Raw genomic sequence first — 26,250 nt, forward strand, 5'->3', positions numbered from 1 at the left:
TCCAAGATTAAAATCTTGGAAACTTGTCAACAGAAAAGGATGATAATATGAGTGAAACTGCAGCTATCAAAGAAAAATGCCTTGCAAGTAATTTCTGTAATGGTCAACTTCTAGTAAATTTCTCTTCCCCCTTTACTTGTAAGTAAAGGGGTTGGCCTGAAGGTCATTTTAATATTTTGGATAAGTACAGTTACAAACCAGAAACTCACGAACACAGGAAATAGCGAGTCATTTAATGCCATGAAGATCAACTTTTTACATTGCCTTTCTTAGCTCCATTTCTAATGCAGATTGTGGGGAATATTTTTCTTTTGATGAATAAGGGTTTAAGCAATGAGTTGACAATAAACCCTTGAACTTCATGAGGCACTAAAAATTAAAGGATCAGAGAGTCTTAAGTTCTCTTGAGTCTATTTCCATAATTTTTCTTTGCAACTTTATTTAATCTTCTCCTCCTCCAGAGACTAGGACTGAATGACCTACTAGGTCTTTTCCATTTTTTTCTCCTTACAGTTCTCTTTTTCTGTTTAGGATGTGGGTGATCTCTCTAATCTCTGGTGTGCCCTTGGCTATACTGCAGGTAAATTGGGGTGATTCTCAGTTTTACCAGCTACACAGGATGGAGTATTAAAAAGCATCTGTGGGCCAGAGAGCATATCTGACAAAGTTGAAACCATTTGTACATTTGTATTACTATGATCTTTTGAAAATATTTTATTCCCGTTATACACTATAGTCGCCAAAGTGAATTTCAAATTCTAACTTCTCATTTTTTTCTTGGGTTAGACATATCTTGCCTCTTTAAAGTTGTCTTCTTTGAATACATAGCATTTTCCTTGTCACTGCTCTGCGTTCTTCAGAGCACAAAAGCATATATACGTGTACACATACACACATACATTCTTTTTCTTCTTCAAAATTTACATTTTCATTTATTCAGCGATCAATCAAGTGTCTTTCAACACGTAATTATTAACCATCGACTACTTTCTGCCATCCAGACCTGGTGCTATGCCCTGAGGGGTGCAGTCCTAATTAGACATGCATGTGCTTCAGGTAGCTCAAGGTCTGCTAAAAAAGCTAGATGTGTTCTTGGTTAGCCCTCCTGCTTCAAAATAATAACCCTAGGAGAGGGAAAAACAGAGGGGAGTGAGGCACATAGACAACAAATATGTCCAGTCTCAGGGGTCAGAGAAATCTTCCTAGAGCAATACCCCTCAAAGTGTGGTCTCTGCATTTTAGCATCATCATCACCTGGGATCTTGTTGGCAATGCAGATTATCAGGTCTCATCCCAGACTTACTAAATCTAAAACTCAAGGAGGGGTGTTCTGTCTGTTTTGAAACAACCCTCTGAGTGATTCTAATACACGCTCAAGTTTAGTAATCACTGCCTCAGGCGCACCTGGGTGGCTCAGTGGGTTAAAGCCCCTGCCTTCAGCTCAGGTCATGATCACAGGGTCTTGGAATCGAGGCCCGCATCAGGCTCTCTGCTCAGCGGGGAGCCTGCTTCCTCCTCTCTCTGCCTGTCTTTCTGCCTACTTGTGATCTCTGTCAAATAAATAAATAAAATCTTTAAAAAAATAATAATTACTGCCTCAGAGGAAGTAACAACTTTGCAAGGAAGAGATGCTTTATTTACCATTATTACATTTATTACCATCTCATTTACATAATTGACACCTCTTGATAATGAAGTCATGTAAGATCTCTCATTGTTCTCTTTGGCTCTAAAATGTACAAAAAAAAAAAAAAAAACCCAAAAAACTGGAAAAGAAAAAAAAAACCAGCTTCCATATTTATCCTTTGTCTATCTGCACACATTTAAATGGTTTAGAGGTAAAAGTCAAATAACTAATTAGAGTTATGTAATTCAAAACAACATCATTAACAACAACCTGGATTCTTTTGAAAACTAAATAGGCTGAACTGACCAGATGAATTAAATGAGTGCTCCTGGAAATCCAGTTTGGTTTGTGAATGTGAGAACATCTGTGTCCTAGTACCCAAATATTTTGGAGCTGTCTTTTGAGCTATTTCTAGGAGATGATAGAGCAAATTTCCATTTTTATCCCTATGGAATAGGAGTAGAACTCGTGATTTTTTTTATACCAAACCCGCTTCTGTCTGGAAACGAAGGCAAATGAAAGGAAAGGAAATAAGTCAAACAATAAGAGGTGGACTAATTAAGTGATGCTTTTAATTATAGTTCTACATTGCAAGTAAAACTTGATAGAACTTATTTTTTGAAGTTATGTAGATTACAGAATCTATGAATACAAAAGAAAAACTTAAGGTTATGAGTTATGGGTTCAACCATTCTCTCTATTTGTGTTTCAGCCTACCCTTGAGCATCTCCATTTATAGGAAACCCATGCCTTTTAAGGAAGCCCACTTTGAATTACTGCTTTATCCCACTTCTGCTTCTTAGAGGACATCGAGGTAGCTGTGGGTTCTCTTTGTTCAACATTTCATTCTGTCTTCTCCCTAAGACTTTATTGATGGTTTTTCTTCATCCTGATCACTCTTTTCAGGATAAGATCCAGAGTCTCTTAGCGCACAGAAATGAACACAATCTGCAGAGAGAAAAGCAGAAACATTGCCTCACTCACTCTGGACACTTTACTGGTCTGACATAGTCTCAGGTGTATATTGATGCTTTCTCAAAGTCGAATCACACAAATGGATCATTTGAAAGTTGCTGCTGTCAAGTCCGGTTGCCTCCATTCTCTATGTGTACAGTGGAATCCCTAGCCCTTCACACAAGGGCTAGCATAAGAGTCTGGAAACAAATTGTTGGTTGAATTTAAATACTTTGTTGAATTTATGATGGCTTATTAGTTCTTTTTGGGTACTAATGTTCCACTGGCTAGGAGTCTGTGCAATTTAATATCATTCAGGCTGCTTTCCCCACCATGTGCCCTCAAAGGGTATCATGAGAGAACTTATCAAAAGCTCCTCTGAAATCTAGATACATAATTTCTACTCGGTTTCCCTGATCTTTGTCAGTAGGAAATGATGTTGTATATTACATATATGTATATATATATTATATATATTTTTATATACAATATATTTATTATATATAACATATTTATTATATATTTATCCTTATATATGCTTAGTGAGTTCATGCTGAGTCACTACTTCCTTTTCTAAGTGCTCAGAAGCCATAGTTCAAAAAAAAAAAATTGTTCTGGATCTTGATCCAGATCTTGATCTGATTAGATCTTGATCTGATCTTGATCTGATCTTGTTCCAGATCAGTGTCAAACTCAGTGCTCCATAGTCCACAAATACATGTTATTTCTCTTTTTATAAATCCAAATGACACTTACCTATATCTGGTTTCCCAGGAGCTCTTTTCCCTCAAGTTCACTGATAATAATTCAGTCATACTGCAAGTTCACTGATTACTTTGAGATGTATTCCTGGACCAAGAGACTAGGATTCATTTGGAACAGCACCTTTTAATCTTACCTGGTTAAGAATACATCTATCATCTATTTGCAAAGGGAATAGAGGATTAATTAGACCAAACTATAGTTGAGGTCCTATTTGGTTTGATGACCAATATCAAAGTGAATCAAGTCAAGAGAACAAAGTATTATTAAAGGGTTTGAAGCATGTGCTGTACTGTTAGGTGCCTAATACAGCAAAATTAAAGATAAAGCCCTGCACTTATAAATCTGATAGTAGAGATGGGGGTAATAAGACTTATTATGCCATAACCCATATAGTTCAATTTGGGAGCAAAGCCGAGCTTCAAAGAACACAACCCTTGATACCACAGAAACTAAAAAATAACTCGGGTTTTTTGCTTACATTCTTGAATTTTATCAGTTGTACCCAGACACCCTAGAAAACTCTTTAAAGTTCCCTTTGTTGTATTCCTCTCATATTATCTACTCCCTACTCTTCTCTTTTTGCCACCCCTGAAAATCTCCCCCAACCCTTCAGAAGTGTCTCCCTCTACTGCTCTCGTGTGTTTCCTCATCTCTCCTTTATTTCCGTTTATCCATCTCAAAAGCCTCAGAACTGGTCTGCAAAGAAGACTCCTCTTGGAGGAAGAGAACAGAGAAGAGATTGAAGGAGGCTATGCCAAAAGTTCTCAGTGGCACAGAGGGAATGTTAAGAACATTCGGAGGTTAATAACTTTCATTCTGCCCTGATTATATTTTAGATACGATAAAAATATGGCGTCCGATAATACAAATAAAGACTGGGTTGTGTGACAGGCAGGAATTTGCAGAAAAATGAAAAATCAACCCAGGCTCAAGAAGTCAAGGCATTCTGCATGGACGTGAAATTTAATCAGGGTTCTGAATTGGCAAATGTAAGGAAGAAGGTGCATTAAAAATATTCTTTTAAGGGTTGTGTCTCTTGGTTGCTTCAGTGGCCAGAGACTGTTAACAAATTCTAAGCCTGGGTGTATGTTAAGATGAGCCTTCATTTGTGTAAAAACTGTATTTGAGCTGATATATCTATAGCTAGATAGATAGTTAGAGATAGAAATATTGAGTTGATCATATTTTGATATGCTGGTTGGAGAAGGATAGGATTATGGTTCTGCTGCTGAGCCAATCACTCACGCTAACCAGACTTGCTGGGGGGGCATAGGGTGGGAGTGGAAAGCAGGATGGCAGGAAGAACAGTTGATAAAGAGAAGAACAGTGCCTTGGTCCCTGTGGTCTTTCCTATGTGTTATCTCCTGTGTGAAGGGGTTCTCACTCATTGAATACTGTCCTTATGCCAGGAATGCCAGTAGGTACTTTGTGGACGGCACCTTCTTCATTCCTCCACGATCCTGTAAGAGAGTCAATAGTGCCTTCATTTTCCAGGCAAGGAAACTGAGCTCAGAGAGGCAAAGTCATTTGCTGAGGGGTCACACTGCTGCTCAAAAGCAGAAACAGGATTTGAACTCAGATGCGTTAGGTTTCAAAGCTATTCCATTTTTACTGCGTGACACCCTCTACATGAAAACAAATCAGAACTCAAAGAGACTTTTCTTCTTGTCCTTATAAAATATCTTGTCACTGAAAGACAAGGGAGACAGAAGTCCATGTCAACTTTCAAATAGATTTCTATATTCTGTGAGTTCTATTAAGTACACTTTTTCCTTTTTATGTTCTAGAATCAGTGTAGTATAATTGTTCCAAAGAAGCAATGTCATTCTGTTATCCTGTACAGATGAATGTATTTTCACAGACCTTGCTCTATTCAGGAGTTAAGAATATCAGGAAAGTGAAATGTGCAAAGATAATTTTCGCTACTTGATTATTTACTACATGAGAACAATGCTTGGTGAATGTCTGGCCCTTGGCTGAACTGAATTTTCTAGTTATTAATGCAACAGGTGCTGCAAAATGAAGTCTGTGAACTGAAGGCCAATTTTGGTGCAGAGGATAAAATGTGGAGCAATAGAGAGCTCAGGAAAGGACATGGTATATGAGGATACAGTGTCCCTGTAAGCGACAGACTATATTGCTGAGCAAAGGCTTCTCTAAAGTGCCCTGGCTGTTAATCCAATCAGAACCCTGAGCTATAAATTAAAGCAGGAAAGAACAGCAGAAAGACAGAACACCCACAACCTAGAACAGAACCGTCCTGGGACAGAACACCACGGGAGCAGAAAGCTTCTTCTTCTGTACTCCTTGTTTCCATTTTGTTACCAAGATTTGGCATGCCTGGGTGGAAAGATCTGGGTTAAAACTGCAGACGTGTGAGTGGCGATTATATTTTGGGAGAGCAGCTGGCTGGAGAGCAGCAGTGATGCTGGATATTCCTGTGCATGTAAAAGGGGTTGTCGTTGTAAACATTTATGTTAAAGAAGCTCCCCTGGGAAACACTGTATTCGACTACCTTTTAAAATGATATTTTTAAAAATGATAGTTAAATTGATTTCCTTTGGTTGTTTGGTTTTGCTTTTTTGTTTTGTTTGTGTTTTTACGGCGGGGAGGGGCAGAGCTATAACTTTTCTAATTAGAAAATAAACTTAGGGGCACCGGAGGGGCTCAGTTCGGTTAGCCTTCCCTGACGCGTCAGGCAGAATTAGTCGAGCTCCAAGCACTTTATTTAGTTTTCTGTTCTGTTACTTTCCACACTCCGTTGTAGTTGCTTGCCTTCCCTGTTTCCTCAGCTAGCGAGCCACTCTTTATTCTGATGCATCCATTCTGATTCAAGCCGGTTGTCCCGTACTCTTTTCGGCTTCCTATGGCTGCCTTACCTGTCTCTCCCATCTGCCCCTGCACTCATCACACCGCATCACGACTTGGTGAACACGCCTTCCTTCCCCACCAGGATTCCAGAATGTCTTGTTCAGCTTTGTCTTCCCAGCCCCTAGACTAAGGCAGGCGCTTAAGACTGTGGACCTGGGAAAACTGCTTTTGTTCATTTAAAAAAGGCATAATGATGAGAAAGGACCCATAAGAGTGGAACATCTTATGCTTGCCAGGAAGAACGGAAGCGCTGAAACAGAGAAGCAGTCTGATTTTCCAGCCCAGGTGCAGAACTTCAAATAGGATTTTCAGATAGAACTCTCTGCATTTATATGAACTGGTTGCATCCAAGGAAACAGGACCCTGAGTCTGTTATTGAACGCAGGCCTCAGGTCAATCATTTATACATAGTCCTCCTTGGCTCTGAGCCTATCAAAAGCCTATGGGTTGGGGTGGCTGGGTGACTTAGTTCACTGTGTATCTGCCTTCGGCTCAGGTCATGATCTCAGCATCCTGGGATTGAGCCCAGAGTTGGGCTCCTTGTTCAGTGGGGAGTCTGCTTCTTCCTCTGCCCCTCCCCCTGCTCATGCTGTCTCTTTCTCAAATAAACAAATAAAGTCTTTAAGAAGGAAAAAAGCCCATCATTTGTTTCCTTTTTAATTGCTTCTGTGCTTTCCCCAAATCTGATAATAGCCCTACCTTTTCCTGGGACTGGTGAGATGCCCCACGGTTCCTCTTCATGTATGCTCTCCTTGCTGCTGCACATTCATAAGCAGTGTCCTTGCTGGTCTTTACAGGATGGGGTTTGATGTATAGTCCTGCAGACACAGGAATCAGAAAACGTGGATTCTGGGCCTGTCTCCATGCTGAACGACCTCAAGCAGTAGAGCAGATGGTTGAAAATGTGGGTTCTGTCCTGCATGGATGCTTCTGAATGGTGCAACCATAGACAAGTCCCCTGAAATCTTTAAGCCCTCAGCGTTCTCCTCTGTAAAATGTGGTAAGGATAATCCCAATTTCATAAGGAAGTTACTGGGACTAAAGATGATACAAGGGGTATGATGATTATGTACATCGTTTATTTATCAACCTCACCAGGCCATGGTGCCCACTTGTTTGGTCAAACCGCTGTCTAGGTGTTGCTGGAAAGGTCTTTTCTTAGATGTGCAGACTTTGTGTAAAGCAGGTTACTCTCCCTAATGCGGGCGAGCTTCATTCAATCAGGTGAAGACCATAAGAGCAAAACATCAAGATTTCTCAAAGAGAAAGCAATTCTGCCTGAAAATTGCAGCAGAGAAAACTGCCTGAGTTTTAAGCATGCAGCTTTCAGATCAAAACTATAATATCAACTCTTACCTGAATTTCCAGCTTGCCAGCCTGCTCTGTACATTTCAGTCTTGCCAATTCCTTAAAACACACACACACCCTATTATAGGAAATAAAGCATTTGGCCCACTTCCAGGCACACAGGCCTCCATTAACATGAGCAACGATTATTATTAAACCTTCTGGACCTCCAGTTCTCACTTATACAGTGAGGGTATTGAGTTGCTAATCTCTGGGGTATTATTCAACTCCACACTCAAAAAATGTAATATAGAGTCCTGCGTGATAAAAGCTATCCTTATGGGGAGGGAGAACAAATTAAAATGCCTAAATCTTTTTCTATTGATTTTTGTGATTCAGTGGCAATGCTATTTATGCACTGTTACTGGTTTTAAGTTTCAAGGTGTGTTTAAAAGTATGTCCAATGTGTTCTTCATAAGTTGAATATAAGGAATTTTGTAACATCCCCAAAGACTTTCACATTCAAGGAGAGCTGTGCTCTGACGCTTGTTCTATCATAGGCTAGGAATTGCTGGCCCAGTGGGAAAATTCAGATAAAGAAGAGGTTGGGAAGGAAGTCTCATTCCCCCAAGAACCTCAGTGCTAGCAGATTTCACCGGGGGAAAGCGTAATGGGAGATGGGGATTATGAAAGTAAAGGCAGAGTCTTCTGAGCTTCCTTTGTGTTTTTGAGCTTGTTTTATTTAGTTTTGTTGTTTTTCTTTAAAAGAGAATAAAGCAGTAGTTTTGTTTTGGGAACTGAGGTATATGTTCTTTTACCAGAGATCTCCTTATCTCCATCAGCACACTCCCCTTCCCCACTGAGGTTCTATTCTGTTATAGTCCACTTTTTCTACTTCGTTTTTTTTTTTTTTAATAGAATCTACTACTTTCTGACATATAGTTATTTATCATTTTGTTTATTGTTGGTGATTCTCACTAGAATAGAAGACCGTGAGAGTGGATATTTTGTCCATTGTATTTAGTGCTGTATCCTTACTGTCTAGAACTGTATTGAGGATATAGTAGATATTGAGAAAATATGTTTGCATATGTAAAATATACCTGGAAACACATTTCCTATTCTCTGCCACTCTGATAATACTTATTGCCATGCACCGAGGGTAATCTCCATGGTTGCACTGCCTTTTCTTTTTCTTTGCAAGGCAGAGGTCTTCGTGGAGAACCTGGCATATCTGGTTTCATCCTCCCTGAGCCAAGACTTCAAACACTTCTGAAACGCAGATCTTGGGAATGATGAGCAGCTTTTTTTTCTAGGTTGGTGCCATGATGATAGTAAAGTTGTTCTTTTAGTATCTTCATGTGATGAGTAACAAATCTTAGTAATCCTGACCTGAAATTAACTGGACGGTCGGTCGTGAGATTTGTAATTAGGTGACCCAGACGTTGGTCATGTCCTAGGTAAATCCTCAGGATGTCTCTCTTTGTCTCTACTTTCCGATATACCCCAGGGCATATTATATGAGGCAGGTATAGAAATGCTCAGCATAAGGTAAACTCACTTTTGCAATTGTTCATCACTGTAATATGAGAATACAAAGATTCTCTAAAGAAAGGGAACTTAAAATTTCTGAACATCTATAATATCCTTCCATGTGATTTAACTTAGCCCTCATGTCAAGTCTTGCAACTATGATATGATTTCCCCCTATTTTAAAGAGAAGGAACCTAAAGCTCAGAGAGGTACTTAAATTTCTCCAGGTCGGACAACTGTAAGTGTCTCAGTGGGATTTCACGGAAGGTTCTGAGGACTCCCCAGCTGGGGTGCTCTTTACGCTGTCACACTAACCAACAGGAAGGAGGAGAACCAGGCCTGCTTTGAAGCCCCATCTGTCTGACTTAGACATAAGGGCCACTTCTGGCTGGTCACAGTCCTGACAGAGTAAAGCTTGGTCAGCACACAAGAGCCTTTTGGGAAGAAGATGTGTCCCCCCACTGAGTGGGGGTGACCACACACCAGGCACACAGACCTTTGGCACAGAGAGCTTGAGCTGTGTTCCGACCAGCATTCCCCAGCTCCAGAACCCTACACGTAGCCCTGAACACAGAAGTGATCCCTGTAACGATTCCAGATAACTCTGCAACAGCTTGCCCATTCAAGTTAAATGTCATATTCACAAGTACCACTTTGTGGGAGGAGAACCCAAAGTTGTAACCAGCACACTTCCAAGGAGAGCAGCTGGAATTATCCAGCATCTCTGAAAAGCTAATCTACATTTCTTTCTATCAAAAATCAAGTTAGTCAATATGTGTGTCTGTTTCTGGGCCCCTCTTTTCCGTTGATCACTTTCTCTCGGCATGCGTCTGTTCCACACGGTGTTAATTCTTTTGCTTTATGTAAGTTTTGTTATCTGTTAGTTCCTCATTGGGGGTTGTCTTTGCTTTTTCATATGAATTTTGGTCTTAACTGTTAAGTTCCACCAAAAAAGTGGCAACTGATTAGAACTGCTTTGAATTTATTGATAAATTCCAGGCAAATTGGCATCTTTTATGGTATTGAGTGTTTTGATCAATGACAATGATATACCTCTCTACTATTGAATGTGTTTCAATAAAATTTTATAATGTTCTTCAGGAAGATCTTACACATCCTTTGTTAGTTATTCAAAGTTTATTCCAAATATATTTTTATATTATCTAAGTGGGATCTTTTTAAAAACTGCATTTTGAAACTTCTTAGAGGTGAAATAAATGAGCTGATCTTTGTACATTGATTCTGAATGTAGCAAAGTTGGGATCGTCATTTACTTTGTCTTTTCAGCGTGAAAAATAACATTTTACTTCCTTCTTTCCAACTCTTATATTTTTATCTGCCATACCACACTGTCTAGGACACTGGGTTCAGTGATGAATAGAAGTGGTCATGGCACACAGTATTCCTGGTCTTCAAAGCAAGACTTATAATCCATTCAGGGTGATATTTATTATAAGTATTTTGTAAGTAAGTTAGTTATGAATGGATGTTGACTTATATTGAGTGCATTTTCTCTGTCTATTGAGATAATGATTTATCACCTTTATACTTTTAATATGCTGAATTCCATTAATTTTTTTTTCTACTGTTAAAATAACTAACATTTCTAAGCTAAAGCCCCCTTGTTTAAAATGTATTATCTTATTTATACACTGAAGGATTTGCTTTGTTGATTTTTTTTTAGGATTTTTCTATCCAGATGCATGAATGACATTTATTTGTAATTTTATTGCCTTTTATGGTTCCTGTCAGATTTTAGTATCAAAGTTATGTTAGCATCACAAAATGAGTTAGAGGATGTTTGTTCTTTTACCTACTTGAAGTCTTCTTCTTCTTTTTTTTAAAATGATTGGAATTCCTTGATTGTTTTGTATAACGCATGGGCAAATTGTCTGATATTGGTATTTGCTTTGTGGTAAGACTTTAAAGTACTGTTTCAATTACTTTTAATGGCTGCAGTGTTACTCGGATTTTTAAAGTTTCTTTTCAATCAGTTTGGGTATGCTATATTTTCTCAGGATTTTTTGATCTCATCCAGGTTTTCATATTTATTGGTGTTGAGTTGGTCCTATTGTCCTTTTATTATATTTTTAATCTTTGCAGGATCTCTAGTTTTATATTTATTTGTTCATGAAGTGCTTTATTTGATCAGTCTTTTTTTCTTGATCAATCTTACCAGAAATTGGTCCATTGTATTTTTTTTTCAGTTAAGAGCTTTTCAGTTTGTCATATTCTATTTCATTGATATCTGCCGCTATCTGTATGATTTCCTACTTTTTGCTTTATTTCTGTCTCCCTCCACTAATACCTTAGGTCTGATGCTTTGGACATTCATTATTAGGCTCTTTTCTTATCCAGTGTAAGCACTTACATGCTTATCTTTCTTTCTTGCCCCTTTAGCTGTACGCCCACAAGTTTGGAAGCAATATATTTGTTACCATTCAGTTATGAATATTATTTTATTTCAGTAAGAAATGCTTCTTTGACCCATGAGTTATTAAGAAGTATATTTATTAACTCTAAATCTTTAGATTTTTCTAGTAACATTTTGGTTATTAATTTCTAACTTAAATGGTGACTAGAAGAGGATCTATTTGACTTTAACATTTGAAATTTCTTGAAATTTACTGGCCAGGTATAGGGTCATTTTTTGGTAAATTTTCTGTACACACTTGAAAAGAAAGCATGTTTTTCTGTTTTTAGGTACAGTGTTTTATATATGTATATATCCAGTGATCAAACATAATTCTATTTTCAAAACTGCTATATCCTTAGCGATTCTTGTTGGTTGGACAGAATTACTCAGGTAGCTGTATTAATTAAAATTTGTCACTGTGATACAGGATTGGTGTATTTCTTTTTATAATTCTGTCAACTTTTGTTTAATTTACATTAAGGTGGTTTTTGTCAATATTTACAAATTTAGACTTGTTACATCTTTCTGGTCAGTTGCAACTCATCACTATGTGGCTACATTTTTTTTTTTTTAATCTGTAGCAAGACTTTGTTAGATGTCTACTTTGTCCAATATTAATATGGATATATCAACTATCTTTTGATTTAGTATCATATCCTTTTTCTTTTGTTTTTTTGTGGGACCTGTACTTTGGTTAAATGTCTCATTAGCAGCATACAGTGTAGATCAAGCAACCTAACAATTTTGCTAAGTAAATTTGCATTTACATTTATTATAATTACTGATACGTTGGATATTTTTCTAGCAATTTATTTTGTGATTACCATTTGTCTCACCTTGTTTGTTTCTCTTTCTCCCCTTTCTTGACTTCTTCAGGGGTGATTCTTTTTTTCTTCTCATTTCCCTCCACACTATTGGTGTAAAGGTGACCCACTGTATTTCTTCCATTGAATTGTTATCTTGTAAATATTGCTATGTATACTTCTCAAAGGCTAAAGTAGCCCAGTATTTTTACTCTTCTGCAGAATAATATGATGGCCATTCCAAATGAAACTCCCATTGTCTGCCTCTCTGATCACCTCTTTGTGACTGACATACTATTGCTGTTATGTATATTTGTGCCACTTCTTTTTTTCCTAACTACATAAGACATTATTGTTTGTGTTTTATGCCGTCCATGTCTGTTTAGATTATTGCACATATTTATTTCTGCCTTTGCCCTTAAATCCTTCTTTAACCTCAGAGTTTCCATCTGGGATCACTTTACTTCTGCCCAAAGTACTTCTTTTACTGTTGCCTGGTGTCACCATTGCTGTTGGGTTCCATCTTCTTGACCCTTTGTTGGAAACCTATTTCTATTGTTTGTGTGATCAAAAGATGATTTTATTGTCTTTGATGTTTTTGATTAAAACATGATGTGTCTAGGTATGGTGTTCTTCTTATTTATTCTGTTTAGAATTTATTGACCTTCCTGAGCCTGTGGTAGGATGACTTCAGCCATTCTTGAAAATTTTCAACCATTTTTTTTTTTTTAAATACACTCCCTCTCTTTTCCTCTGGAACTTTAATTTAGATAATATATAAAACTGCCTCACTCGAGCCTCAATGTTTCTTCACTTACCTTTCAAATGTTCCATACCTCTGTCTGGATGTCCAGTATTCTGACAATGTTTTTCCTTCTATCTTTTAGCTCATTCTGTCTTCAGCTGTGTCTAAGTTATCCATCACTGTGTAACCAATTACTCCAAAACTTAGGACTCTAAGATAACAAACCATTTTCTTTCCATTTCTGAGAGGCGGAAGTCCAGGAGCTGTGCTTTCGCCCATGGTCTCTCATGAGATTGCCTTCAAGCTGTAGGCCAGAGAAGCAGTAACCTAGAGATGCTGGGAGATCTGCTTCCAGGTTCCCTCATGTGACTGTTGGCTGGAGCTCATCATGTGGCAGGTTGGCTTCCAACAGAGTGATGATGATAGAAAGAGAGAAAGAGTGGGAGAGAGGGAGATAGAAACCTAAAATAGAAGCCACAGTATCTTTTAAAACCTACACTCGGAAGTACATACCATCTCTTGTGCCATTTTCTATTGATATGCACTTCTGAGAGTAGGTTCCACACATGTTGTAGGATTGTACCCTACAAGGGTGTGAGGATCAGGATGGGGGGTATTTGGGGCCATTTCAGAGGCTGGCTACTTGGTAGCGAAACAGGTCCATTCTTAATGGGAATGATTTTACTTTCCATTTCTGGATATCTGTTTTTTTTGTTTGTTTGTTTGTTTTGCAAATATGTCTGCTTCTTCTCTCCTTATGATTTGAATTTCTTTCCTATTTTTAAAATACATCAAATACATTTATTTCATGTTTTATGTCTGATAACTCCAATATCTGAAAATTTTGCTGATCTGAATTCACTGCTTGTTGTTTCTTCTGGATGTTACTCAAGGTACTTTGATCCCCAATCTGTTTTTTCCTTTTAAATGCAACTTTGTATTTCTTAGACTTCATCTATAGAAATTCTTTGAGAACAGATTTGGGGCATATTCTTTCAAAGAGGAATTGCACTTGATTCTGTCGGGTGCTGGGGGCACTTTTACCCAAGAACCACTTTAAACTAAAGTCCTGGCTTGCGGTTTTTTATATGACCCAGATAACGTAAATGTAGGCTGCAAAACTTCATGAGAATTAGCTTATGTTTATAAATTACGAGAGAAAATTTCCCCCTCTTGATCACTCACAGTATATGGGTTCCCTGCCTGGGTTCCTAATTTTGCCAAGTTTTTGGCCTCTGAACATAACTGATAAACTCATCAATGCATTTTTAGAAAACATATATATATTTTTAAAGATTTTATTTATTTATTTGACAGACAGAGATCACAAGTAGGCAGAGAGGCAGAGAGAGGAGGAAGCAGGCTCCCTGCTGAGCAGAGAGCCAGATGCAGGACTCGATCCCGGGACCCCGAGATCATGACCTGAGCCGAAGGCAGCAGCTTAACCCACTGAGCCACCCAGGAGCCCCTAGAAAACATATTCTTAAACACTTATGTTACCCAGTGCTTCTGATTATTTTCAGTTCTGATTATCTCTAATTATTTAAAATATTTCTAATGACTTTCAGTGTGGGTTGGTCAAGAAACCTCTTCTCCCATGCTGCTGGAAATGCGTGTTCTCCTCTTCCTAACTTTCCAAGTTCTGTTGGACTTTATTATATGTAGCCCAGAATTGGAATGTAGTGATTGCCTGATTTTTTTGCTAAGTTTGGAGGATTATGTTGCATAACAATAGGCAAAGATCTTGTAGCTTCTTGCTTTGCAGTCTCAGTAGATACTCAAAAAGGATGTCCAAATTTTGTGGGATTTAGTAAGATTTCTGCAGCAGGATCTGATTCACTGGCGAAAACAAACTTCTTTGTTTTAGCGAGTGTATATTCTGAAGGTTTGAAAATTTTAGAATAGGCAATGATGTGAGTAGAAATCTCAACTATCATTCTTTCCAAACACAGAAGAATGGGCTAATGATGACAGAGAACCTTTTAGACCTATGATTTCTCATTTTTCCTTGATACTGTACTTTCTCCTTCTTGGTTCCATCTTTCACATTAAATATCCAATTTTAAATTCTGTTGTCTAATTGATTTAATGATTAAGAAAATGTTCCTGATATCCAGCCTAAATTTTTCTTCCTAATTTATTCCCATTACTCCTGGTTAAATCTTGAATAACTAGGATTGATGAGGCACCAAGAACTAATTAATTGATTGCCAAAGCATTGTGGTATTTTCCAACTCTACAGTGAATTCTCTTAGTCTTAGAAACCCTTTTAGCAGTAAACTTCATTGTAAGGCTGTTCGTTTGTTGTATTTCTGGGTGTTTTTCACAGGCAAGTTAGATTTAATGTTTTCCCCAAAGATGTCACATGTAGGCATAAACTAATGCAAGGCTAAATTTATCTATCTATCTATCTATCTATTTATTTATTTATTTTTAAAAGATTTTATTTATTTATTTGACAGACAGAGATTGTAAGTAGGCAGAGAGGCAGGCAGAGAGAGGAGGAAGCAGGCTCCCTGCTGAGCAGAGAGCCCGATGCGGGGCTCGATCCCAGGAATCTGAGATCATGACCTGAGCCGAAGGCAGCGGCTTAACCACTGAGCCACCCAGGCGCCCCACAAGGCTAAATTTATACTTAGACATTTTTACCTGCTCTTCTGTAGTAGAGTTAATCATCTTTGCAGAAAAGGCTTTCGACCCTTGGAGAACTACATTATGGAGTACTACATTCTTAGGAATACCCTTTGAACATCATTTGACTCTCCCCGAGCATGCTGCCCACTCCTGGGCCATAGCTTCCTCTTTTGCTTCCTTCTGTAAACTCTTTGCTCACTCTACATTGTAAAACCCAGGACAGCTCTAGGCGTGGTTTTCTTTGATGAGTTTCATGGCCTCAGTGTGATTATAGCTCCCTGAACGAGAATCTCCTGACATCCTCCATTTTCTAAGGCCTGTGATGGAAAATGCAATACAAAGTTTTTAGTATTTAGTTTGGGGTACCGTGTGCCCTTAGTATTCAGAAGGGTGATAGTAATTTACATTCTAAAATCTGGAAGGACTCCTTCAGGGCAGTGAGGTTTGACCTGAATCTAGATGATTGAGTAGGAGTTAGGTAAGAGGAAAAGTGAAGACTGGGTCTTTTAAAATTAATTAGTTTATTTTTAAGTAGGCTCCATGCCCAGCAGGGAGCCCAACGCAGGGCTTGAACTCACAGTCCTGAGCCTGCAATCAAGAGTTGAACACTTAACCAACTGAGCCACCCGGCCGCTCCAGAAGTGAAGACAGGCTTTTTACATAGAGGGCACTGACTGCGGAAATCCACCAAGGCAAGGGCTGTTTGAGAAATTGGTGGTTCTGGACCAAAGGGTGTGTGGGTGAGTCGGGCAGGGTCAAGTCACAGAGCATCTTGTGTGCCATAGTTAGAACACTGAATTCATCTTGAGTGAGATGAGGACTCTGTAACTGGAAGAGGCTCCATAAGTACTCGTTTTTGTTGATGATAGTGATGTTTTATATTCTTGTTTAAAAGGAGTGGTTTGAGTGGAAGAAAATCATTGGATCTTTTATTTACCACATGTATTTGGTTTGCAGGTTGCTGCAGGATTCTACATCAGATGCATTGTTTTACTGCTTCCCACTCAGGTATTTTTAATGTCCAGTTCATGAGAGAAGCTCTTCTGGGATAAGAATGCAGGATGACTTAGGAAAAAGAAACACCAAACAAAACAGTGTGGATTTGACAGTTCTGATATGTACAATCTTAGATACTTAGTTGACCTAGAGGGACTGTTCGGGATTGCTTTTCACATCTGTTGGACAGATAGGTGAGGCATATCCTTGCTCTAAGGAAGGGGATAGCATGGAAGGGTAGAACTTTGTTCTGGGACTTAAACGTTATTACTGGTAGGATGGAAATGGGATATGTTTTTTTGTTGATTTATCAACTTCTTTTTTCATTTTCTTTATTAATCCTTAGAAAATACCTTTCCTTCTTTTTTCTCTTTTAAAGTATTGTGTGGTCCTCAAGTCTGTCTTTTTTGAAGCCTTCTAGAATTTTAAGTATTCTCTCTTCATTCTCATGAGATCTGGGAAATGCTGCCTTGTAAGTGCCTTATCTTGGTACAGTATTGTATTTAAGCATGACTGTGGCATTTATAGAATTACCTCAGAGCGGTGCCCAAAGGTGTTCGCCTTTCCCCACTAATGAGCACTGTGTGGGAAGTGAGGAGGGTCAAGGTCATTCAGTAATGTTTTGTGTATAGCTTTTGCTGCTCAATGTGGGATTCAGAATGTATTGGTTGGTTGGTAACTACATTAATAAAGAAAAATAATTTTTTCCCCTCTGGGATTTCTGTTAGAATCACCGTGAGTTCTTTAACGTGCTGATGATTTAGTTTTGGACCGGAGGGTCCCAGATGTTCCACACCTTCTTTACCTCCAGTTCTTCCTGACTGCTGACCCAGGTGTGCTAGGGAGGAAAGAGAGAAGGCATCCGAGGAGACTGAAAGAGGAAGATGGGAGCAGGGGGAGGTAGAAGAGAGGGGGGTGACAGTGGAAGGAAAGGGGGGGCACTGAAAAACGGGAACCGAGTGGGGGGAAAGAGAAGACGAGAAAAGAGATGTTCGTTTCCCTCTTTCCATATTTCATTTACTAGATACAGACTCATTGAGCAGTGCCTTGGGAGTGTAGAGGAGTAAAGGTTGACTTGTCACTAAGCAAGGAAATTCACACTAACTCCTGGCCTCTGAAACTATTTGAGACAGCAGCTGTAAAGAAAAGTAATAGGACAAAAATACATCGGACGCGTGGTGGTAACATTCATTTGTATGAAGGTAAAATGTATTCATGATTTATGTCCTTTTTGATTAACACCTTGAGATGTATATGTGTAGGGGCATAGTTTATTTATAACTTTGTTTTGGCAGTCCTTTGGCATCTAAACCATCTTTTGAAATACTGTGTAAGGTCAAAGAGACCGTTCTAAAGTTGGTAATGATAGAAATTAAAAGGTAAAGAAAATAGAGGAAGGCAGGTCACCACGGAGACATCAAATTTTATTTTAATTTTTCAACCTGAAGTTTAACACAAAAGATAAATCTTTCCCGACAGGGTAGGCTAAGGAATATATCACATCAACTTGCAAGTTATTAACTGGGGTGTGTGTGTGTGTGTATGTGTGTGTGTGTGTCTGACAGATATCACCTCAGTAACTGCTCCAAATGCATTTACTTTATTTTAAAGGTTGTTCTTTCCATTATTAATGCCATCCTGAATCACAGAGCCGTTTATGATGAAATGTGCTACTCTAAAAATCCTGTAAATGCATCTGCAATAGTTGCAGATATTTCGACTCATCCTAAAATATACAGTAAATTTTTGCAAGATGTTTTTATCTTACTGTATATTCTCTGCAGACTGTTAGAATCCAATTTATTAACTCTCTGGAAGTTGAAAGCTATGCTTGAATAAAGGGATACCAATATTTATCAGGATTGGCTCAAATTATGTATTTTGTGAAATAACAGGAAAATCCCAGACTTTGAATGTTTTACATCAGTAATGATTCTGACAGGGGTAGTGTGGATGGGTTTTAATGAGCTTCAGAAGGTTTTTTTTGTTGTTGTTATTTTTTATTTGTTTGTTTGCTTATTAAAGCCAGAAGGTATTTCTCCTACAGTGTTTGCAGTGTCGCCACTAAAATGCAGAAATTCTGCTTACAGTAAAACAAACAAACAAACAAGGCTTTAATCAACCTCATAAATTCCCAACTTACTCAATTGTAAAGATGTAGGGAAAAGTGTTGTGAGAAATCTCAGCTGAGATGCCTGAGACCTGAGTTTAAGAACCATTTTATTTTTTTTTTCTCTTCCTGACTGGACAGCTTAGGCTGGCCAGTTAATCTTTCAGAGACTTGGTTGCCTCAAGTATAAAATAAGAAAGCCAAATATGCTGGTCTTTGCTTTAGGATTTTTCGTCTGGACTGATCATCTTTCTAGACCGATCATCTTTCTAAGCCAAGTCAGGTTCCCCGTGGCTCTCAGAGTAACAAGAGTATGACTAGAGAGATGGTCATATAGTGAGCCATGTTTGCCTGTGTGATTCCAAGACCACTCAAGCAAGACAAAGAAGTAGAAGATGTTAATCTAATTGCAGATTTCGATTCTAGGGCCATGAAATGCAAGTCCCGGTCTTGGGGTCCTTTCCCAAATCACCTAGATTAGATTTTAATTACTGCTTCTCACTTGACAGATGAGGAAGCTGAGTCCTAGAAGGAACTAGGGGCTTGAAAGTCTCACAGATCTACTGTTAGCAAGACCTGGGGCCTAGACTTCGAAACCCCTTGAGGATCTTCTTTGGCAACCGACCTTCCCTTTTCTGCTCCCCGTTGAAAACTTGCTGTCAGGAGAGGACAGCATAGCCTCATTTTAGGTGCAGCTATAAAAGACTGATGAGTCTTCAATTGTATGTGGTGTGTGTTGGGGGGAGCATAATAATGCAGTTTTTTTCCTGTTTCCTGACAGCAATAAACTGAGAGGGGGCTGGTTTTTGGAGGGCACATGAACCTGTTTTCAGCATCTCTCAGATTAGCCCCTCATGCTTGCTTTCTTCATCATCATTTCCCCCCCCCTCCTCTTGCTATTTAAGTAAAAACAAATTTCTGCTCAAGCATTGAAAGTGTCACAGGTTGTGGTCTCGGTGTTTTCAGAATAAGAAAACCAATCATTTATTAATTTAATAAGGATTTATTGAAGATCTGTTATCTGCCTGAGTCTTGAGGTTAGTAACAATGAGTAAGACTGGGTTCCTGACCTGTTTTCAATCCAGTGATAGATACCCTCTTGGTCCCTTGGCCTAACAGAAGAGAAATCAGTTAGGAGATATGTGGTCAGGAGTTCCTGGAAGAGTCTTTGTCACCTTTTTTCCTCATCTGCTCTTTTTAGAGACAGAATTTCTTTTAGGAGGTATAAAATAAAAGTAGTGGCAGAATTCTTTCTCATTGTCCTTTTTCTTGAGGAGTATTCTAAATAGCAAAGGCTTTTCTAAAAAGAAGGGACTTAATGCATTCTTCCTGATTTTTTGCAGTGTATGTTGAACCTAAACTGAGGACCACAAAAGTGAGCATCTTAGGAATCTTAAGACTAAAAAGGGATATGTAAATATTCCATATGCAAAGGAAAGCACAAAGCAGACTGCATCTGGGATACTTTCAAAACCCACAGCCCACAATCTTTGTTACTGCAATATTTTGGTACTGTTTCAAACAATTTCTTCCACCTTGTATAATCATGGCACTGAATAAATGTTCAACATTAAAACAGTCACTGCGTTTCAGCTCCAGGATGGCTGTGTTTCAGAACTCAGAGAAGCATGTGTCTCCTGGATGAAAGGTGTAGTATCAAGGCAACTTATTACCATTTTAGGCAGAATTCCCAGGCTGGCATTTAGCAATTAAAAAAGCAAAGCTAAACAAGCCCGGGAGATCAACATTTCCTTCTCTTCCAACCTACGAAGCTCAGTTATTGTGGACAAAGAAGTAGAAGGCTCCGCTGTCCTTTGTTGACTCTCTTTGGGGTTTCTAAAGCCGCACAAGCGGCAAGTGAGAGAATTATTTTTTCGTTTCCATTAATCAACAGAGAGTCTAAATGAAGAGGTACAAATGGCTCTTTCAAGAATTTGTCAAAGCAGAATTCGCATTAGAAAAGATTTATTGATTTTCTCCTCCCAGTTGAATACCCTCTCTTGGTATTTCTAGGTCTTTATCTTCTCTTCAAAGAGTCCTCTGACCTGGGCTTAGCTTTGCAAGGTGCATGGTTGAGTGGGACATTACCTTCATAAGAAAATGTCGATTTAGAAAAATATACCTCTGGGAGAGCATGGTTTAGTAAAGCAGACATTTCCCTAACTCAAAGAAAAGAAACTCAACATTTTTAAAATATCATATACTCGTGGTTTCTGAGTGATAGATGAAAAGTACTTTCCTCAGAGATATACATTCTTCTCTGGATTCAGGACTTGGCTATGAGTATAAATTTTTCTCCCAAATGTTGTTACCTTTAAATATTCAGTATTAATTTCTGCCTATTCTCTCTCCCGAGTTCAAAGTTATACACCCTTCGACTAGTTTGTAAGGTATCTGTACTTACAAGGAAATGTGAGGTCTCCTTTCCAGGGACTGCTGTAATCTTCTCTCTGCTTCTGTCGATATAATGCATCTAAGAACTCTAACCTTAAGGCCAAGTAATTTACCATTAGTGGGGTCTGTGTTTGTTGAAAACACACTCACAGAGAGATGACGATAATTGTTGTCATCAAAACTAGTCCTTTGATTATAAGTATATGGACCTAATTTCTCTCAAACACATTTTAAAACTTTTTATCTATCAATTTTCTCAGCAATAAACAACAGAATGGAAATAGAAGTATGTATTAAGCCCAAGGAAAAAAATCTTTCAGATGAAGACCCTGTTGTTCTCTTTTTAACATTTTTATTCTTTCTGTGATGTCCTAGGTACCAAAAATGTGAACTTGGTTTCAATTCTCCCCCATTCTCAAGCCCAGGGGCATTACTTGATATTCTTCCTGGAGAGCAGCAACGCAGCGCACCACGTTGGAGAGTTACATCCCCAGAGAAAGGCACAGACAGATATTTGGTTACAACTGTTACCTCCCAAGTCAATAGTTGTTATTTGTCTTTTGCTCTGAGGCTTAATGACAATTAGATTGAACAAAGCAGCCACTGGAGGACACTGTACCCGCTAAAGCCGCTGCCTGATGCAAAAGCACACAATCCGAAGGCTAGCTAGAGCCATTCCCTATGACACTGTAAGGATGAATACAGGACACTGCATATCTGTTAGAAGCCTGCAGAACTTCACTGCACAAAGGATGATCCTTCACGTATGCAAATCTGAACAGATCATTTAGGATCCCAGGATGGCATGGAGTAGGGGACAAAAGAACCTAACAGCAATACATGTGTATGCAACAACATCACTAAAGGGGCAGTTGGGGAGTGGGGGTAGGGATGGCTATGGGGAAGATGTTGCCAATACCCACGTCAAGTACTTCTCCTGTGACTGTGGGCACCACGGACATACACGGTGTCTTTTGAGCAACACCTGTATTGAAATCACCTGTGTCACGTTTCAGTTCTATTTTGAAAATAAACGTGAAGCTGTCTTCATATGTAGAGATTCTGGGTCAGTAGGCATTGTGTGGGTCATTTGTTGAAGAGGTTAATGAAGGTTATAACAAGAACCTAGTAATAATCACACCGAGACTTAATATTCAAACAGGGGTGGGATGAATTATGCAGCAAGAGTTTAAATCTGTTTCTTCTCCTTTTTTCAGCTGGCTTTCAATCAGAAATCTGTGTGAGCTACACGTTCCCTAAGGCTGAATTGACTTGTTTATGTAATTGCCCTTTTTCTTCTCCAAGTTAAAATTTTTATGATGGAAAATACCTTTCTCCTTATTCTGTATTTTTTTTTTCTATCAGGGCAAATTTCTGCATTAGATTGCAATAATTGTGGAACAAGAAAAGAATGTATGTTTTCAATTTTTGTTGTAAAAGCTATATTAAAAAGGCTGTTTGATATATGGGTGCAGGTCCTTATAAATAATATATGAGAAATTAAAATATTCAGACACACCGGGAATTTGGAGTAGTTAGAAATGTGAAGTATGTAGGGCTCCATTGAGTGATTTTTGCAGCGCTAGGAGGTCATAAAGATGATGAGACTGCTGACAATGCGAGCTTCCCAAGCCTCCCCCTCCTGGTTCTGGTGTTAATGATTCTAGTTATTTGCAGTGGAATTTATGTTGTTTTAGTGATGAGGTCAAGGGGGAGTTGGGAGGTGAAGGTCAAAAGTACTGTAACATTGGGCAGTGCCTCTTCCGTAAAATCTTCCTGGAATTTTTCCTGCCCTCTGTAGTCTTGAGGTGGGGTTTTAATTGCAGCACCGGTAAGGCATTATGAGATCAATTAAACCTCCAAAACTCTGGGGGCACCTGGGTGGCTCAGTGGGTTAAGCCTCTGCCTTCGGCTCAGGTCATGATCTCAGGATTCTGGGGTCAAGCCCCATATCAGGCTCTCTGCTCAGCAGGGAGCCTGCTTCCCCCTCTTTCTCTGTCTACCTGTGATCTCTCTCTCTCTCTGTCAAATAAATAAATAAATTAAATATTTAAAAAAAAAAAAAAAAAAAAAAAAAAAAAAAAAAACCTCCAAAACTCTGTGCATCCAACTGGCCTATCATCATCCCTGTGATCCGTAGTAGCCCTAAGGGACCAAAGAAGAAGAGCTCTGGTATTAGCCTCAAAACCATCTCTGGCCTGTCCTAGGAGATACTGAAACAGCAGTTTGAGTCTTCTGAGAACTTTTCATTTATTGACAACTTAGTGTATTATGTGAAATTGCTTTCATGTGACGCTAGCTATCTCCATGAAATTGCTGTAGAGTTGTGTTGTTGGCAAGGAACATATTTTTCATAAATACACATACACACATGCACACAGTACAGTAGTGAAGAGTCACAAGTGTTTTATGCTACATTTTAACTTCTACATATGGCAGTGACTTTAGGAAATCTATTAGGGAAATCTAATTACACAGTGAGGAAATCGAGATTCCAGCTACAACATAAGGACAATTCTTCCCATTAGAATATGGGAGGGCAGGGGTTGAACCCCAAGCACAGTACTCTTTCTGTGGCTTTATAGATACAGACAAAGATACAGATACATACCTGTAACACAAAACTCCTTAGAAACTTAGTATCCGACAAATCTAGTATGAAATAAAACTCACTAATTCTAGCTAGAGTCTAAGTTGTTTTTTTCTTTAAGATTTTATTTATTCATCTGAGAGAGAATGAGAGAGCATGCAAGATGGGAGAGGGTCAGAAGGAGAAGCAGACTCCCTGCTGAGCAGGGAACCCAAGGTGGGACTCGATCCTGGGACTCCAGGATCATGACCTGAGCCAAAGGCAGTCGCTTAACCAACTGAGCCACCCAGGTACCTTAAGTATTTTTTTCTTTTTTTTTCCATCATTTCTCTATACTGAACTCATACATTCCATAAATAAAAATACTTATTTTTTTAGTAAAAATACTTTAAAGACCAGATACTCTTGATTGCTTGAAGTCATAAATGACAAAAGGAGTCTTGAGCTAATGCCTTCATTTCATACATTTTTCCTAAGAACACTTTGTGACCTTTATCATACCTACTGCTGAGCTTTGCCTGTGAATAGTGCTCTCAGTAAATCTGTGTTCGTTAATCAAAGAGATGAGATGCAGGCATCTCTCAATTTATTGTCAATGAGTGAAAAATTGTTCTCATTTCATCACAGAATTATATGGAGCCGCTATGTGGATGATTGCATCTCCATTGTTTAAAGGAAAGCGTAAAGAAGGTATATCATAATGAATGCCTATCAAATGCTAGTGACTTTATTATGGATTATCTCATTTAATTCTAAACACATCCTTGCACCATAAGAATATAATCTCTGCTTATAGGTCAGAAAGTTGAGCCTCAGGTCACATAACAAGAAGGAGTATGGTCAGGGTTGGAACCAAATTCTGTATGACCACAAAGCCCATCATTTCTCATTTTATAGTCAAATCTCGTACAAAAAAGAGACTTCATGGTGATTCCTATAGCTATTTTCAAATGTCTAAGTGCCTGGGTGGAGCATGAGGAGAAGGGGGGAGAAGCAGAGTCAAATTCCCCATAAATCAGTTTTTCATTCCAAATGGTACATGCTATTCTTTCTCTTTGCCTGACTTCACAGTGCATCCCGATGCTATGCAACTCTGTTTGTCTCGAGACATATGGAAAGAGTTTTATGTTTTAAACAATTAGACTTGACAGTGCTATTGTTTCTTTCTTATTTAATATCCTTCAGCCCTGGAGCCCAGCCGGAATCTGTATTCTCTCTCCAAATTTAATTCCCATTCCTCGTACATATCACTTAGTTGTCGAGAGACAGTGACTTAATAGCATTTGTTCCTGTGGCTTAAGAACATCTGGGTTATGTCACTTTTTTAACTGACCTGCTTAACTCAGAGGGAATAAAGTTCTTTGTCTAATGATCTTTCAGGGCCCTTATAATTGTTGATTCTGCTTTCCAGATCCTATATTGTTCTATAAATGTCATGAGATGACAAGATTTCCAGGTATTAATTTGTTTCTGCTCAGAGAAGGTTGGTAGTTATAAATACGGAAGGAACAGGGAACAAGGATATTAATAGAGGAGAAGCTAGCAAAATCATAGTTGTTGGTATATAACTTGCTGGTTTGGCAAGCTTAAAACTCCAGGGGAAATGAAAACAAGGGTAGTGCAAAAGAAAAGCATCTCTACATTTTCTGTGATTTCAGTTCAACTCAATCCAATTCAATCAGTTCAGTTCAGTTCATGAACAATTTCTCTGAGCCTTCAGTGAAGAGCAGGTACCATCCTAGATGCTGAAACAACTTAGATTTCCTTGTGGTTCTGTGTGGCCAGGCAAAATAGAACTAATAATGTGGGTAGCTTTGAGAAAGTCACTTTACCCCTGGGTTTCAGTTTCCTCATCTGTTCAATGGTGACCTCTTGCAATCATTCACATTTGGTGCCTCCTTATGGCAAGGTTATGCTATAATTAAAAGAGCACTTTTTAAAAAAATTATTTTTTATTAACATATAATACATTATTTGCCCCAGAGTTACAGGTCCATGAATCATCAGACTTATACATTTCATAGCCCTCACCATAGCACATACCCTCCCTGATGTCCATAAACCAGCCACCCTATCCCGACCCCCCCCCCCCCCCGCCCCCCAGCAACCCTCTGTTTGGTGAGATTAAGATTCTCTTATGGTTTGTCTCCCTCCCGATCCCATCTTGTTTCATATTTTCCTTCCCTACACTCCATAGCTCCCCCCCACCGTCCTGCCTCTCAAATTCCTTGTATCAGAGAGATCATATGCTAATTGTTTTTTTCTGATTGACTTACTTCAAAAGAGCACTTGTTTTAAAACTGGCAATTTGTATTTTAATCCTAGCTGTGCTACTGTTTGGCAAATCACTCAGCTCTTTTTTTGCGTGTTACCTAAGGGTTAGAGGAACGGATCTCCAAGTTTCCCTTTTCACTGGATAGCCCTGTGAGACTGGATGTTACCTCATCTGTCTGGATGACTAACTTGCATAGAGTAAGCAAACAAATTATGGGGACGGTGTGGATGCTGTTGAATCTAATTATCCT

The 26,250-nt window shown here is 38.7% G+C and overlaps 1 long non-coding RNA gene across 2 annotated transcripts in view; it reads left to right on the top strand.

Moving 5' to 3' along the window:
- The window catches only part of LOC131812615 (uncharacterized), a 322,153-nt gene that overhangs the window by 166,930 nt on the left and 128,973 nt on the right, over positions 1-26,250 (top strand). The window contains exon 4 of one of the 2 annotated variants that reach the window (XR_009346420.1): positions 16,593-16,643. The exons of the other annotated variant lie outside the window; for it this stretch is intronic. This is a non-coding gene — a long non-coding RNA (uncharacterized LOC131812615). Of the gene's footprint in view, positions 1-16,592; positions 16,644-26,250 lie in introns of those variants that run through there. 2 annotated transcript variants of the gene reach the window in all.

This window comes from Mustela lutreola, chromosome 12 (genome assembly GCF_030435805.1).
Source record: "Mustela lutreola isolate mMusLut2 chromosome 12, mMusLut2.pri, whole genome shotgun sequence".
NCBI classification, from domain to species: Eukaryota; Metazoa; Chordata; class Mammalia; order Carnivora; family Mustelidae; genus Mustela; species Mustela lutreola.